We start from the raw sequence: 15520 nt of genomic DNA, 5'->3' as shown, positions 1-15520 counted from the left end.
TCTCTCTCTCTCTCTGGCATGTGCGCCAGTTCATTATTTCCGTCATTTCTTGGTAATTTGGAGTTGGCTGTTTAAAACTTAGAGCCTCTTATTAAGTTTTGGCCATGGCGGATAAGCGGCAGGACCGTAAGAGCACAGAGATAAACTAATCATCTTAAAACCCTAATTATTAGTATCTTACTGTGACAGACTGTTTTTTGCGAGCCAGCCAAATTGAGCTTTAAATGAGGAAAGGCATATCTTTGCAAGTGGTAATAATTCTTAAGTCATCTCGATCTGGCTTGGTGTGGCAGAATTCATTAGTGCAGATTAGCACTGTGTGTACAAAGTAAATGAGATATCTAATAGCAAACGTGGAGGTCCGGGGACTCTTAATTTCCTCCCCAATACGAGGGAGGATGTGAAGAGGCGATTATTTCGACTTTAACATTGTGACTTCTGCTCTGTAGATCCGTCGGCTCCTTCGCCGAGCGGTTACACTAAACAGTGTCGCTAAACTGTCCACCTCTCACCTTCCTCTCGGCTGCAGCTGCACGAAGGTGACGAGGACCAAACCCCCAGAATCAGATTAAACCGTGTTGCTCTGATGCAGAGGCGAGCTTGATTTTTCTTCTTTTTTTTCTTCCCCGCGAGGATACGGAGGAAGTTAATTATGTGTGTAAGGAGAAGGTTGGGGGGAAAATAATAAGATTACAAAGAATAATTTGCTGATATAATTACACCAAAATTGGGTACACACAATTGTAAAATACATGTATTGCTTGACCTGGGTTAGCCAGTGAAATAAATCCTCCTTCTATAGCCTTTGTTAATTTGTTTTTATCATCTCCAAGTGGTGTTTGTGCAGGCAGTCCAATTTGCATGTGTAATTCCACTGTGCAAATTGACAACAAGTAGATAATTCGAGGAAATAGGCTGGTTGCAGGCCCCTGCTATCTTCCCAAGCCTATTCATTTTGAGGAACCGCTGAGGCATGAAACTCATACATCAACTATTTCCTGACAACGCTGAGGCTTATTGTCCCCTAAAATGTCATTACAGCCATTATTTATGAAGCTAATTCATTTATTAAACCATATTTACTCCGACAGAATTTGTCACATTCTATCCGTATCCCGAGCGTTTGCTTTTGAACAATGTCTTTTCAGTGTGTATGCACCGACGCGTACGGCCTCGCAAAGTTTTGAATCAAACCCCATTTGTCACTCATAATAGTTGGAATATTGCGAGAGAGAGAGAGAGAAAAATGGCTTCATTCGAGGAAACTTTTTATGGCAAAAAAAAAGCATGTCACAGAAGTCCTCTGAAAACAGTTTTCCGATAACTCGCCTCCTTTTCTCTTTTTGCGTATCCTCGTGCTAACGGAGCGGCGTCAACGCCAGCGTAATCAGATGGAGTGGAGCTCCTTTTAGCAGCACTGATAAATCCCCCTTCTGACAGCCTCCTTCCCAAATGAGTGTGCATTAGTCACTTTTAACGCGTCGCAGTCAGACGTCTGAAGCTAAAGAGTTCTCGCGTCGAGCCTCCTGGCCTGTTGCTGCTGACTTTATGGATCTGTCAGTTTAGCACCGCGCACACTTCATGACAGTGTGGATAATTTGCAATTGTGAGTGATGAAGTAACATATGGCGGGGGAGGGGGGAGGGGGGCATGCATTTTAATGTTACATGTTCGCTCCGGATAATTCCGTCATACCATTCTCCTGCATCTCTTTCTTTGCACTTACCTGTCACCCAAAAGCACTTATCACAGCAGTGGCGATGAGTTGTGTTTGAACTGTTTTACTATATTGATTTGGAGGCATGACATTTTAATTAATACTGGGTGTTAGCTGTCGTATAGGCAGCCGGCATCATTGGGTAGAGTATGAGACAGGCGAGGTGGGGGCAGCGAAGATAAGGCTAAAGTACTTAGTGTGGAAAAAAAGGCTGTAAAAAGGGATCAATGTGGAAAGAGAGAGAGAGACAGTCATGGGCTGAATTTAAGGTGGGGGAAAAAAGAAAACTCACTATATTTCTGTCAAGGTCTATTCTCCGCCCGATAACACAAATCATGGAGACACAGCGTGGCCTCGGTCTTCCACAGGTTGCAGACTGCATCGTGTTATTGGGAGTCTGCGATGGCAGCGTGCTAGGAAACAACCGAATGTGTGAGTGGGGGTGGGGGGTGGAATTAGGTACCTTTGTAGCACTCCATTGAACAGCAATAAGCTTTTAGGGCTTAGCGAGCATAAACACATTAAACTGATGAGATTCATCAGCACTCTTGTGTCAAATCTGTTGTGCTCACAGGAGGAGCTCAGCTCCGGATGTTTCCTGCTTCGCTCAGTCGGTCCCACGCCGACACGGGGGACCTCCTACCTATTGGCGGAGCGGAAAAAAACCATTTCGCCACTAGACCTGCTCGTGCAATAGCCATGGACTTTTAGTGAGGGGTCAAAACGCTGGCTCACTGATCATGAGTTCAAAATGAGATCAGATCCCAAAGCGCGAGTCTTGAATCTCACTTCGAAATGTGGAATCGGAGGGATAGAGACACATTTACTGGAGGATGAAAAGACATGCAGCCAAACAAAGACAAGCAAACGAGAGATGGAAACTGTACAGTATGAATAAGGGTTGTGGTACAGAACAATGGAAAGAAAATGTATTAATAATATATTGAGGTGGCTGTTGAGTGTCGAATATTTACAGCATAGCCCACGCGCTCTCCTTCCTCCATAAGCGAACACAAGGATGCATCTTGTTACACTCAGTAATGTGCATGCACATATTTACTGTTTCTAAATGACTGACACCGTGAATGGAGGTGCGGCCTTTGGAATCGAACGTTTTTTTTTTTGCAGTTGACCGACTCGACCGCTGCGTGCCCCCCCCCCCCCGCCCGCCCGCCCGCCCACCACGTGACGCTGGCACTAATTGTGGTTGCGCGCGAACGCCTCTGAGCGGCCCGAAGCCGACCTTTTAAACGGGAGCACGCGGGGCATTCGTTCGTTCGCAGTTAGTTTGCCATATTTGATGTTTAATTGGCGTAATCTCAGAGCTGCGAAGCTGGAGGACTTCCCCCCCCCCCACCCCCCCACCCCCCCGATGAAGTGATACATTTAAATTAAAACATTTTCGTTCTCAAAGGTAAGAAGGCCCCCTCGACTCCATTTTTTACCGTTTATCTGTTGTCTCTCCCTTTTTCCCCCCAAATCACGACATCCTCTCGCCTTTCGGAGAGTTTCACTGGAGGCAACCAGATTGGCATGAAATTAGCTCAGTTTGAATCGTTGCACGGTCCAATCAGACGGGCCCAGATTTAATCTCGGCCGGCCTGCCCCGCCAGAGTCCGACCCCTCAGATGAAATGGACTACATATTCATAGGTTCACTTGCATGGCTGATTATGACAGCGTAGATGGAAGGTACGACCTTTTTCTTCTGTGTATCTTTCTGCCAATTTTCCCGTGCGAGACGGAAGATTGAATATTGAATGCGATTTGAGTGGGAAACCTAAGGACACAATGACATGGAACTCATCTTTCACCGGGCCAAATTAAATGATGAAGAAATCACATTCACTTGCACACAACCACCCAGTCCGCATGTTACGCCACCGCACCGCTGATTGTGTGGTTTTTGAATATTCTGTCATTTCCAGCAGTCTTCCGTTTCATCCGGACCGCAGACACCGTTGCGTTTTGTAGCTAAATAGTGTGCGTGCCCTCGTAGAGATTCATTACCTTGCCTGACATAAAATAATGGGAAATATTACCTGATGAATTAATTACCACGATAGCATCTAGGGTAGGAGGCTTAAATGCCATCTTAAATTACATGCGGGCATTAGAAAACTTTCAACTTGTCTCATTTGCATAAAAGAAGCAGAAGTGTGCATAAATAGGAAGCCTCCTTGGGAAAGGGGCAAGTACTGTCTCTGGGAAGCCTGGCCAATTTATTGTGGAAATTATATGTCGCAGTAATGAGAAGGAATAGGTTAAATGTCTCAACTCGGATTGATGTGTTTCTTCTACATATATGACGTGTTTTCTGTTGTCACCTTTTGATAAGACAATGTGGGATTACATTATTATATATAAAAAATGTTTAAGAGTTTAACCTTTTGATATATATATATATAAACCCTTATCAATTTAAAACTAATTTTGTTTTTACAATGAAGTTGTGGCTATTTTCCCATTATTTGCTTTGAATGTCAAAAGTGATTGTCTCCTTCAGAAGTTCAGCATTTTTAATTGACTTAATGGACAAAATGCCAATTTAAAAACAGGGAATGAAAGTGGTCAGTTGGCTGATAAGACGCGCTCAGTTGTGCTGAATCCAAACACTGTTGTAATTCATTGTTTTCTTCCGTTATGTGCACTGGGCACCGCGGACTCGTAATGCATAACACGTGGAAGGAGTTTGGGAGAAGAGATCGGGGAACAGGGATATGATTTAAGATACAACTGTGTTTATCAGAGCAGCGGCAGTATTATTATCACTCAAAAGGGCTCAACAATAATGTGTAATTGTAAAAAAAAAATGTATGCCTGTATTTGTTTTGCAGTGCATTTTAGAAAATAAATATATATTTTTTTCCTCCTCCACATAAGAGCCCACTGCTAATTAAGCTCATGTGCACCTACAGTAGGTTCACAGGTAAGCCCTCCATCACGGCACAGGAGGAGGAGGAGGAGGAGGAGGAGGAAGAAAAAGCCCCCATATTGTGGAAATCTCTCTCCCCTTTGAGAAAGCGAGGGGGAGAGAAAGTAAGAAGGAATGCCTTGCCTTCCTCATTACACTGCTGTCATTTACTCTTCATCCCCCGTACTCTTTAGTGGCATTAAGACGGGATGTAAATTTGACAGTTAACGCTGTTAGAAAATGGCTAGTTCAAGAAGGGCAGGAATTAGAGATGGGCATTAGACGCTGATAAGCTCCTTTCCTCTGCCGCGGCGGCTGCTTAACATTCATGGGAAAGTCATCATCAAACAACGTTATCACAGCTCTGTTGACGGCTGAGGAACATCATCACTATGATAATTTTTTTTTTATAGCTGTGAGCCAAAAAAAAAAAAAAGCACTCTTTTATTTCAGCGGTTTGTTAATGAGATAGGAGCTTGTTGGTATGGGCGAATGCAAACTTGCCACTCTCCAAGCGTTTGTTTGAGGCCCCCAGCTCCCCCCCCCCCCCCCCCCTCCCCTGCCCACGCCTCCCATTGCACCCCCTCCACACTGTTTAATGTTGCAGCGAGGAGGAGGAGGAGGAGGAGGTGGGGGCATTTTTATGTACTCCTTTCGAAGTGCTCTGTGTACATTGCTGAAGGAGGGCCTTTATGTGTACCTTTGCAGATCAGTCGCTCAAAGAGGAAAACACGGTTCTATCAACAAACGCTCTCTCCTAACAGCCCTGTAGCTGGCACCTGTCACTCACCTGGGATTTAGCCATAGATCTGAATGGAGGGAGAGTGTTGATGCTCATTGAAGCCGGGTAAACTCCCAGCAGCAATAGCGCGCCACCAGCTCTGCCTTTTTAATGATGAAAAGGCTACTTAAGGCCGTCAGTAATTATGGCTATAAATCGTTTGCATTGTTTCCTCCCATTCATTCATCACGCTCCCAGCAGCTCGGTTCAGAGGTCTCCTGCACCAGTTACCGCCGGAGCGATCCGCGCGCGCTAGCTGCCAGCTAGGCTAAGCAGCTTTGCTTTGGTTGGGGATGCAAACTGTGCGCTGGAGATACCCAAATCTGATTTTTGGGGGGCTTTATCGCTGTCTGTGTTTTGCGGAGTGGGGTGTAGAGAGATTTCATCTTTTGGAAATCCGTACATGGGGAGATGACAAATCATCTCTAACTTGCTCTAATTACTTCTAAAAAACTTTTGGGTTTGCATTGCAGTCGGCAAAAGGTAGACGTAGGATGGCATGTAATGCTGTCATTACGCTGCACTCTCAATGCTTGCATTAGCACAGTTGAATTATGTTTATTATTATGAGAGGTAACAAGGGGTTATGGTGGTCAGGTTGAGGTATCCAGTAAATAATTCATATCTTTGACTTGGCATTGGAGCTGCAACTGTGTGTTTTTAATTCTTGTCCGCTAATGAGACGCTACTGGGTGTCGGGAACGGCAGTATAGTATAGTGTGTGTGTGTGTGTGTGTGTGTGTGTGTGTGTGGCTTCTGGTCGAGACGTAGTAAGTCGTCAGCATAGATTTATTTATGTCATGATTTCTTTTCCAACTATTTCTGGCACACAGCACCAACATGTCAAAAGCAGGTAGAGGAACACGCAGCAGCCTGTCTCCACGATGCAGCGGAGCTCTTGGTAATCATTATGGCAGATGTAAGACCTACAAAAGTCAACACTTTCTGGCATAGAATTACTCTAGACATAAAAAGTCATGCATACAATTTCAACATGTCAATTAAAAGTCGGTACTCTAGTGTTCAGAAGTGTTTTTCACCGCTTTCTGACACATAATTCATAACGATGATTGCACGGAGTTTATTGGAATTCAGCTAAATGAAGGGACCTCGAGAGAAAAAAAGGGAAACGGGAAGTCGGCGCAAAATTGCTGGGATGCTCAAATGTAAAAAGCCAGCGTTTATTGTCCCATTAAAGTGCATCGCAAATGTGCCTTCCTGTGTCGATCGGGACATCGTGGTGTAAGTCCAACTCGGTTTCATTCATGAATCGCAGATGTGCCGCGATCCTTTCTGGATCCACAGTCATTCTGCCTTTTTGAGTGGAACCCACAGCATGATATCCACTTTGGTCTCTGAGCCCTTTGTCGTGTGCCTTCAATGGGTCCTCTGTACTGCACCGGCGTTGCTCTGTTATTTACTGCCACTTTGGGAACGTGCAGACAGGAGAGAGCTTGATCTTGTGTTTTATGGACACAGAGATCCTTTTTGCAAAAAGCATGGAAAATAGATTTGATCACATAATGACGCCGGATTTGCTGCTTTGAAAATACTCTTTTCAATATCGATAGAATTAACTCAACAATGTGTTTTTAGTATTGTTAAATTGTTCAGTGCCGCAGACATTTTTCTTCTTCTTCTTCTTCTTATGAATGAGGAAATCTTCAAATGCAACCAACAGGAGAAAATCTGGCAGGAGCGTCTTCGGCTCACCAGCGTGTAAACTCCTCATAACTAAGCCTAGTTTGGTTTTTCCTTATATGTGATAATGAAATGTAATTCCGCCCTTCATTGACATTACCGTTTCCTCCACATTTTGAAAGCATTACTAAATCACATTGTCAAAATCCCCGTTTCCTCTCATCAATCCTACGTTGAGCTTTATTTGTGATCCTCTCTTTCTTTTGCCCTCGCCCCGTTTCATTCCCTCCATCTCTCTCGTTCAATTTCACTCCACGTTGCTGTTTATTTTATTTATTTTTTGGAGGATGACTGGATTAAACCTACTGAAATAGCTGTTACCCAGATTTTAGGTCATCTACCAAATCCATTAAGGGAAAATGTACGAATAACCCCACTTTTCTCTGCCATCCACAGTGGTCTGCTCTTGAGGCTTACGGCGCTATTAATAGTAGGCAATCTGCAACAGTTTTATGTCCTAATATATTTACGGTTATTGTGTTGTAGGAAATAAACACTTCACGTGGATGAAGGCTACACCGACCAGTCGTAAACAGCTCCACCACTTCTCCTAATGTATACTAAACATTGTGGTGTCACTTTATTATCAATAACAGAGAGCGCCGGCTGCAGCAGTTCTCATAATTCATAATTCATTAATTTATAATTAGCGCTTTTAATGAAACAGATACTGCAACATTAGTTATTAGGTGCACAGTTTCAACAGAAACCAATCCGCTCTTTCATGTGTGGCCACATGAAAGAAATAAAGTGAAGAAGCAAAGAGCATTGAAGCTAACGAAGTGTATTACACACTTATTAAAGTCATTTTCCCTTTGCCTCCCAGACCTGGCCAAAAACACTTTCCAATTCTCCTTGTGCTCCCGAGGACAGCTCCGTGGAGCGCTTTTTTTTCCTTTTTTTTCCTCCTTTTTCCTCGTTAACTTTGAAGTAAGCTAAAAAAAAAGCCAACATATAGGTAGACAGGGGTGGCATCAAATAATCAGCAACTTCAAAAAGCATGCGGCCACTTAGCACTCCTAAAGCTAATGTCCCCGAGACATCCGGGATGGAAATTATTCAAACTCATTTAGTGGCAGCAAATTGGTCTAAGTTCAATCAGAAAACAGACTGACACTGAACAAGAAGTGCAGCCTAATTATACTTGTTTGTCAAATGAAAATTTCATTTGGGCAGAAATGAAACACCTTCGAGCAACTTCTTTTAAGGTGAGCTCCTAGTTGTATTATCAGCTAAATGCAGTAAAATCCATAATCATGTGATGATAATGAAAATGGAGCCAATGTTAACATTCAGGCTTTCAATGCCCCGGGCACACGGCGATAAAAATTAAGTACCATAGTCCTCTGCCAGGCACGCTGACACCCCGGCTGGTCTTTAGCCTCTTAGATGCTTTTTTGCATTTTAAAAACTTTATCAAAGCACTGTTGCAATGTGGAAAATGTCAACGTGAAATGCACTGAAGGCAAATTGGAATTTCATTAATAGTAAAATTATTGCTTTTGACTGATGTATTACTATGCTTGTTAAGAGCTGGAGAGTGGAACGCTCGTCTGTCTGGTCGGCAGCCTCGCCTCCTCTTGTCCCACCACGCCATTTGCTGAAAGTTAAGAGATCTGCTTTCCAACTGGAAGGAGAAGGGGGGGGGGACGGGGGGAAATAAATAAAAAATAGCATAGGAAGTTGCCAAAGTTGCAGGAAGTGAAGAACGCCAAGTGGAAGACGTTCGATTTATTGGCTGCGCGCGAGCACCGAGGCGCCAAAGTAGGAGACGTGCAAAAGATGCCGAGCTTATTAAAGAGAAGAGGATGAGCCGGATGACAAAGGCTCTGTTGCGTTAGATCACATTATTGATATGGCGGCTCACGGTGCTTCCGACCGGGGGGAGCTGGTGTTCACCTGCCGTGGGGGTTTGTGACGTCTAATCTTACCCGTATGAGGATTCTGTGGATTGGTATCGTAGGTAAATAGACCTGACCTGGTGTGAAGGTATCAGTTCACCGTGCTCATTCATGAAGCCGCCGGTGTTTATTGATTTACCTCGTAATCCTCTTCAGTGTCAATGGCGTCGATGACGGAGGAGGAAGTGGGGAGCGGCGCGTCAGATGGAGGACGTTTTCTGACAGCAGAAGGAGACAACAGATTAGCTTTTAATGGGATACATGGGATTCATGTTCTCCTGTGGGCTTTGGACGTGTGGCACTCCGGAAAAAAATAAAAAATATTAGCTCCAAGGCTGTTTTTTTTTTAAGACCAAGCTCGCATGATCGAGGAGCTAACGTTTTGAGAACATTGTGTTTTAATTTCGTGTTAAATCGTGAGCGCTTATCTTCCATTTTCTACAAACGAGATCAGAAAGTTCAGTGAGAGAGGGGGGGAGGGGGGGGGGATAAGATAAAAGTATGAATTATCATGACTGTTTTAAATGAGTGTTCTGAAATGTTATTTATATACTGTAGGTGTCTCAGAATGCAGCAAAAAGGAGTCGGATGATTCCACGTGAGAGAGTTAGGTTACTCGATTTGGAAATGGAAGAATATTTAAGGAAATGTGTGACGTTGGCCGACAAAGATAATTATCGAGCTTGTATTTGTTGCTAATTTAAGAATTGTTTAATGCTTGCTGTCAGCCGTGAGTTGTCACATCTGCATTGTCCTTCTGTACATCGGATACATGCACAGGTCTTTGTTACATTTCTAATTATTTTTTTTTTTTTCTCAGTTTATTTGTCGTGTATAAAATCGGAGAGTGACAGCAAAGACAACAGATACTGTTCTCGTGTCCTCGGCCACAGCTGCAGCGCTTTAAGGTTCAAGACTAATAACGGCAGCTTATAGTATTACTGCGTTCATACAAAAGTACATTGTGCCTCGCAGTCCAATACAAGATGCAGTAATAAGCTGTCCCGAGAAAAAAAATACAAAACATATGAACGTAAGATCATTTCAGGAAATAACAACAAGCGCTACCATACGACCAAACGATGGATGTGCTGTGTACATAATGTCGAGGCATGAATGATGATGATGATGCTGCGGCGTCTCTGTGTGCTGAGGCCTGGTCACGCCTGCACGCCGCGGACCGTGTGGGCTTTTAATGAAAACAAGTGAGTTTAACACAAATGTGATTTTCACACTGCATTCGATATGATTGATGTAGCATTACTGGTGGTAACAAATATAATGTGGCCATACTCTCCAGCTATATATATATATAATAATAAAAAATCTCCAATCCATCTGATAATTCGGTGTAAGCGGTGCAGCTGGTCATCGCGGTCGCTTTTCCTCTGTAACGTCTACATTTAAAACGCCCCTGATGAGGTCGATTGCTACCTGCTATTCAGCCGTTGGGCTTCCTGCCTTTTCAGAGAATTCACATGGCACAATGTTGTCACTCTTTTCATCTCGTTTAATGACGCTATTAATTGGATTTGTAATGATGTTTTAAGCAAACTTATTTCAGCAGACATCTTTCAGGCAATGGCCCTGGTGACATGTCTCGCATGCTGCGGATTAGACGCCGAGGCGCTTCGCAGTATTTGTAGTGGAGCTCTGACCTCTTGTGCCTCATTGTGGAAGTGCAAAATCCTCACGCTACACCAGGCAGTGGTGGCAATGAGGGGGCTCTGTAATGCAATATCTTATAAGTATGCACTTTGAAAAATTAAAGCTTCTCGGAGGCCTCTTTCACCAGTCTCCATATACTTTATGAACCCCTCTGGTGACTTCCAGAAAAGCCCCCCACAATGGCACACGGACGGGCTGGGTCACATTTCTGAAGAGCCCAAAAGAAAAATGTCACACTGGAACTGTGAAGGAGCGTTTATCAGTTTCTGAAAGGACGCACGCTGGTGCTGGTCGAAGCTACACCGAAGCCACTCGCAATGGAACTAAATATGGAGCCGGTGTCATCGTCAAATCTGCATTTAATGAAGGTATATGTCTTGTGGTGCCGTGTGGCTCTATCGTTCCACGACCTCTGACCTCCCCGACTCGTCATTCCCGCACACAGGTAAAAGCAGAGGTGCCATTAGATATTACATAACCGTCCAAAAGTACTGATTTAACTCCAGGCAGGTGCAGTGAAGCAGCAGGATGAGTTCCTACCTCTCAATGTTACCGTTGCTAACGTGGACAAACAACCCCGCCTGGCACCGTGCCAACTAGAAGCACCAGGAGTCCGTCACCGATGGTCCCCGAAAGAGGCCTCAGATGACCGGCCAGTTTGATGACCAAAAGGTCCAAGATTTCCAAAAAATGCCAGAAGATATATATATATATATAGTGACGGAAAGGAGACGTGAATCTTAATAAATGTGTTTGATGGAGCCTCCATTAACAACGCCAGCTGATGTGGAAGCATTGTATCACCTAAGTGTTGCTGTATCTGTTTCTACAAAACAAACTCAAGTGGTTATGCCCTTTTTATGGGCTTTTTAAAATCATTAAATAATAGTTTACAAGTGTGGTATGATCCCAAAAAATCAAGTCTAAAGGCTGTTAGTTTTATTTGCCAACGTCCGTGTCGGATGTAATGTGCAGTTCATCAACTATGTTTAACCTGCTATATATTATCCAATACCCACACTGAGCTCCCTTTCAAGAAGCCGACAATATTTATGAATATTACCACAATAAATCATTCGAATTCAAAAGAAAGCAAGTTGCGAGATCAATTCAAAGCCATATTCAGGCCGCTTATGAATCCTGACAACGCAACGGAAGTTACCACGAGTTATTATTAAATACACCACAATGCAACCAGACTCGTGCTTTTTGCTTTTTTGTCGATTTTCGTCTGACGAATCCTAATGAAGCAGAAATCGGGACACATTTGCTCCGCAATGAGGGCAGCTGGCAAACTTTCTCTAGCAAAATTAAACCATTATCTTCCAACTAGACACGCACGGGGCTCGATATAAATAAATAAAGTCACACTTATCTGGTGGCCGGTGTGATTACTGGAGCCAGAGCTGACATCCAAATTGACTGCGTTATCATGTCGAAGTGATTTCAGCTGAGTGGGCACTGGAGATGAAAGCGGAATGATCTTTAAATACGAGTTAAAGATGGCCCCCGTGATAAGTTGTTCCACAACAGTTTTGATCAATGAAGCATGCATTCAATATATTGCCTATTTAGATATGTGAGATAAACTTAACTGGGCCTCTAAATGATTCGCAAATTATATTTCCTCCAGTGCGAGGTAATGACTTTACGGCCTCGTTGAATTCCTGTTGGGACTTCTTGTAAATGCTTTTCGGGAAAACCACCACGAACTGGAAGAGACACATTTTTCAACCTGCAATGTGATGATGAAACGTGCTCATATTTATGTCTTCGTCTACACGTATACTTTAATACGATATATAGAAGGAGGTATTCCAGCGTTGAAGCCCATGCATTGAATTTGCCGTGCTCTCATAGGACAAAGCCCGTCAGGTGGGAGCTCCGGCTGTGGAAAATGTCAAAGCTATTTTCCTCTTTACTAGTCAATGCGATGCTTGTTTAATAGTAATTGGAATCTTATCCTGCTGTTTGCTCATCATTTCCTGTGCCTGGTTATTCCACACCTAAACTCCATTTAAGTTTTTAATAACATTTTAGAATAGTTCCCATTCAGGTAAACAGAATCTGATTACCTTGATGGATTGGAAATGTATGTCTGACGGTAGTTTATTTGATTTATTTATTCAAGGGGCCTCAAATGGAGGCACTTTAAGTGAGGCAAACAAATGGCCGCCGTGCGTTCCCCAAGAGCAGAGTGGTTTGAGGAGACGCTGAGATTTTATATTTTGTTAGCCTATACGCACTTCTCTGTTCCACTGCGGCGAGACACTGAGAGTGAAGATAACGTCGCTCGGACACGTATGTTTTTATATATATTTTTAGTTTTTTAGCAACCTTTTTAATGGGTTCCTCAATCCGCCTGTACCTGCTCAAGAGAATGGAAGAAAACAAACACAATCCAGTGTTTGTGTGACTTAAGATATTTCTAAAAACGGAATCCATGCGCACTCGGTGCCAGAGGCCAATGAGCAGGAGCCTCTAACTATTCGGTGATAGTTTTGGATTTCCCTCTCCATAAGCCTCCCATTGTGTTCGAGGACCTGCTTTGTACAAGTGCTTGCCAGCTGCTTACCAAATGAGGTTATAGTGTTTCCCTATCAACTGTAAATTTCAATAATTTGTCGGAGGGGCCTCTCACTGTCAGTTTTTATCATATTATCAATGACGACTCAATTTTCCTCTGCCACTCCATCTCAAGCACTGACCCCCGGCCCTATTACAGTCCTGTAATGAAGTGCAATGGAGTGGTAATTGGTCCACATTATACCAGATCAGGTAACATTAGACTTATTTTCTTATCACAATGAGCCCTGCTGGTGACTCTCAATGAGAAACCAAACACAGTTCCTTTTCTTATGCAGGCTATCATCCAAATAACATTTCAGCTCGGGACCCTTCCCCCCCCCCCCCCCCACATTTTCAGTTTTCCATTTCAAGATTGCACTCCGTGTTCTCGGAACGTGCTTTTGTCTCGGGCTTCCTCCGCTTGAAAAGTCTCCCGGACGGCCTCGGAGGCGGTGCAGATATGAGGTGGAGCTTTCCCGGGACAGACGGGTACAGCAAAACGAGACGGTAACGCGAGCGTTATGTCGGCAATATTAGAAGTACAGTAGGGCCTACTCCACTCCCCCTCCCTCGGGAGTGCTCGGGGGCTCCGTAACTTCACTCGTCACGATTTATAGTCATTCTAGGCGCTTCTCTGTGAACTGAGCGAATTCCGTGAGCTCGTGGAACTGTTTCCAAGTCTATAAATACATACGCACTTCTTTCCGCTACTCAACCAATTACATTTTGGGAAATTACCACCCAGGAGGCACATTACGAGGACTGAAAACTGATCAACTGTGTGTCTGTTAGCTACAGGACGTTCTTTTTTTTTTCCTGAGTAACAACAGGTTCAACTGAGAAAAGTTGCAAAATCCTTACTGCGACGTTTTAAAATATCTCGTAAAAAAGGAAATGTAAAGTTTAATTTCTTGGAAAAAAAACAAGAAATCGGCAAAACACAGTCGAGTCGTAGTGAATCTCATATTTAGCGGTGCAGCTAACATCATAGACTGCATATAAGAAGTGATGTGTCAGTTTCGAAGCCTCAAGTTCGGCGTTTCGGGCCGCCGCCATCTTGTTACTTTGCAACCAGAAGTAACCCACCGAGAGGGGGCGAAAAACACAAACTCCGGACCGCACAACACCGTGGTAGCAACCTGTCAATCACAAGGTAGCCCCGCCCTAAAGCATACCCTGCTTTACGGTCTATTTGACTCTGAATGTGACCATAATTTACTAAATGGACACCATGACCAGACTTGAAACGAGCGATTGAGACCATCAGGCTCAGGGAGACTTGAACTAAAAACAGCCTAGTCAGTATTAAACTGTTAATGTATGTATCAGTGACTAATCCAGAGCCAGCATAGCGCATTAGCACCAAGCTTTTATTCCTTGCGTGAACCTTTGTGCTCCGATAGGCAGGATCTCAGGTCTCTGTTGTGAACTGGAAACACACCGCTCACTAAAAAGACAGGATATTGGATAACAAGGTTAAAACAAAGGAGCGAAAATATTCCCTTAATAAACTCGGGCTGCGGGGATTTGATTTGAGCCACCTAATAGATAGTGGTTTCAAGGAAGCCCAAACAAAAGGTAACGGGCCGGTCATGCTCATGGTAGCTAATGGCAGAGTTAGAAGAAATTAGGGGATTTTTTTTTCCAACAGGAAATTGTGCTTAAAGGCGGGTCATGGATCACCCTGCTCCTCACAGGCAGCTTCAGAAGCCGGAGAGTGAACTTCTGCTGCGGCCATTAAAAGGTCTAAAAGAGGTCAAAGCAGAAACAAAACTAATTGCATTATTGGAGAGAGAAAAAAAGGGTCACAGTCAGGCGAGTCGATAAACTCTTGTCTCGTGGTTTTGTAACTGTAATTAAAGAAAATGAAGATTGAAGACAGGGCAAACGTACACGTGCATGCCAAAATACACCAAACACCAACAAGAAAGAGGCTTTTAAAGAACGGCTTTTTCGGCTTTGGATCGACACGCGTCTGGAAGTTCGTTGAAGAAATTCTGCAAGAGACGTGTTTTTTCTTTTCAAGCCGTTTCAGTGGTTTCGTCGGTCTATCAATCCACATCCAGTGATCACTGATGATTGCTGTGTTTATTGGCAGCTACCTCGCCTGTAAAGTGGCTCAGTGGTCCAATCCACGCAAGGAAAATACTGCTCAAGCAAAACAAATCCCCAAATTCTGTACGAATACTCTAGAAATGAGTAAAGTTCTGGCCTTTCCCTTGAACAGTAGAAGTCCGCCTCTCCAAAGCAAGACAGGCTGCATCCACATTC

Source organism: Cyclopterus lumpus, chromosome 15, assembly GCF_009769545.1.
Source record: "Cyclopterus lumpus isolate fCycLum1 chromosome 15, fCycLum1.pri, whole genome shotgun sequence".
Lineage (NCBI taxonomy): Eukaryota > Metazoa > Chordata > Actinopteri > Perciformes > Cyclopteridae > Cyclopterus > Cyclopterus lumpus.
This window is presented reverse-complemented; position numbering follows the sequence as displayed.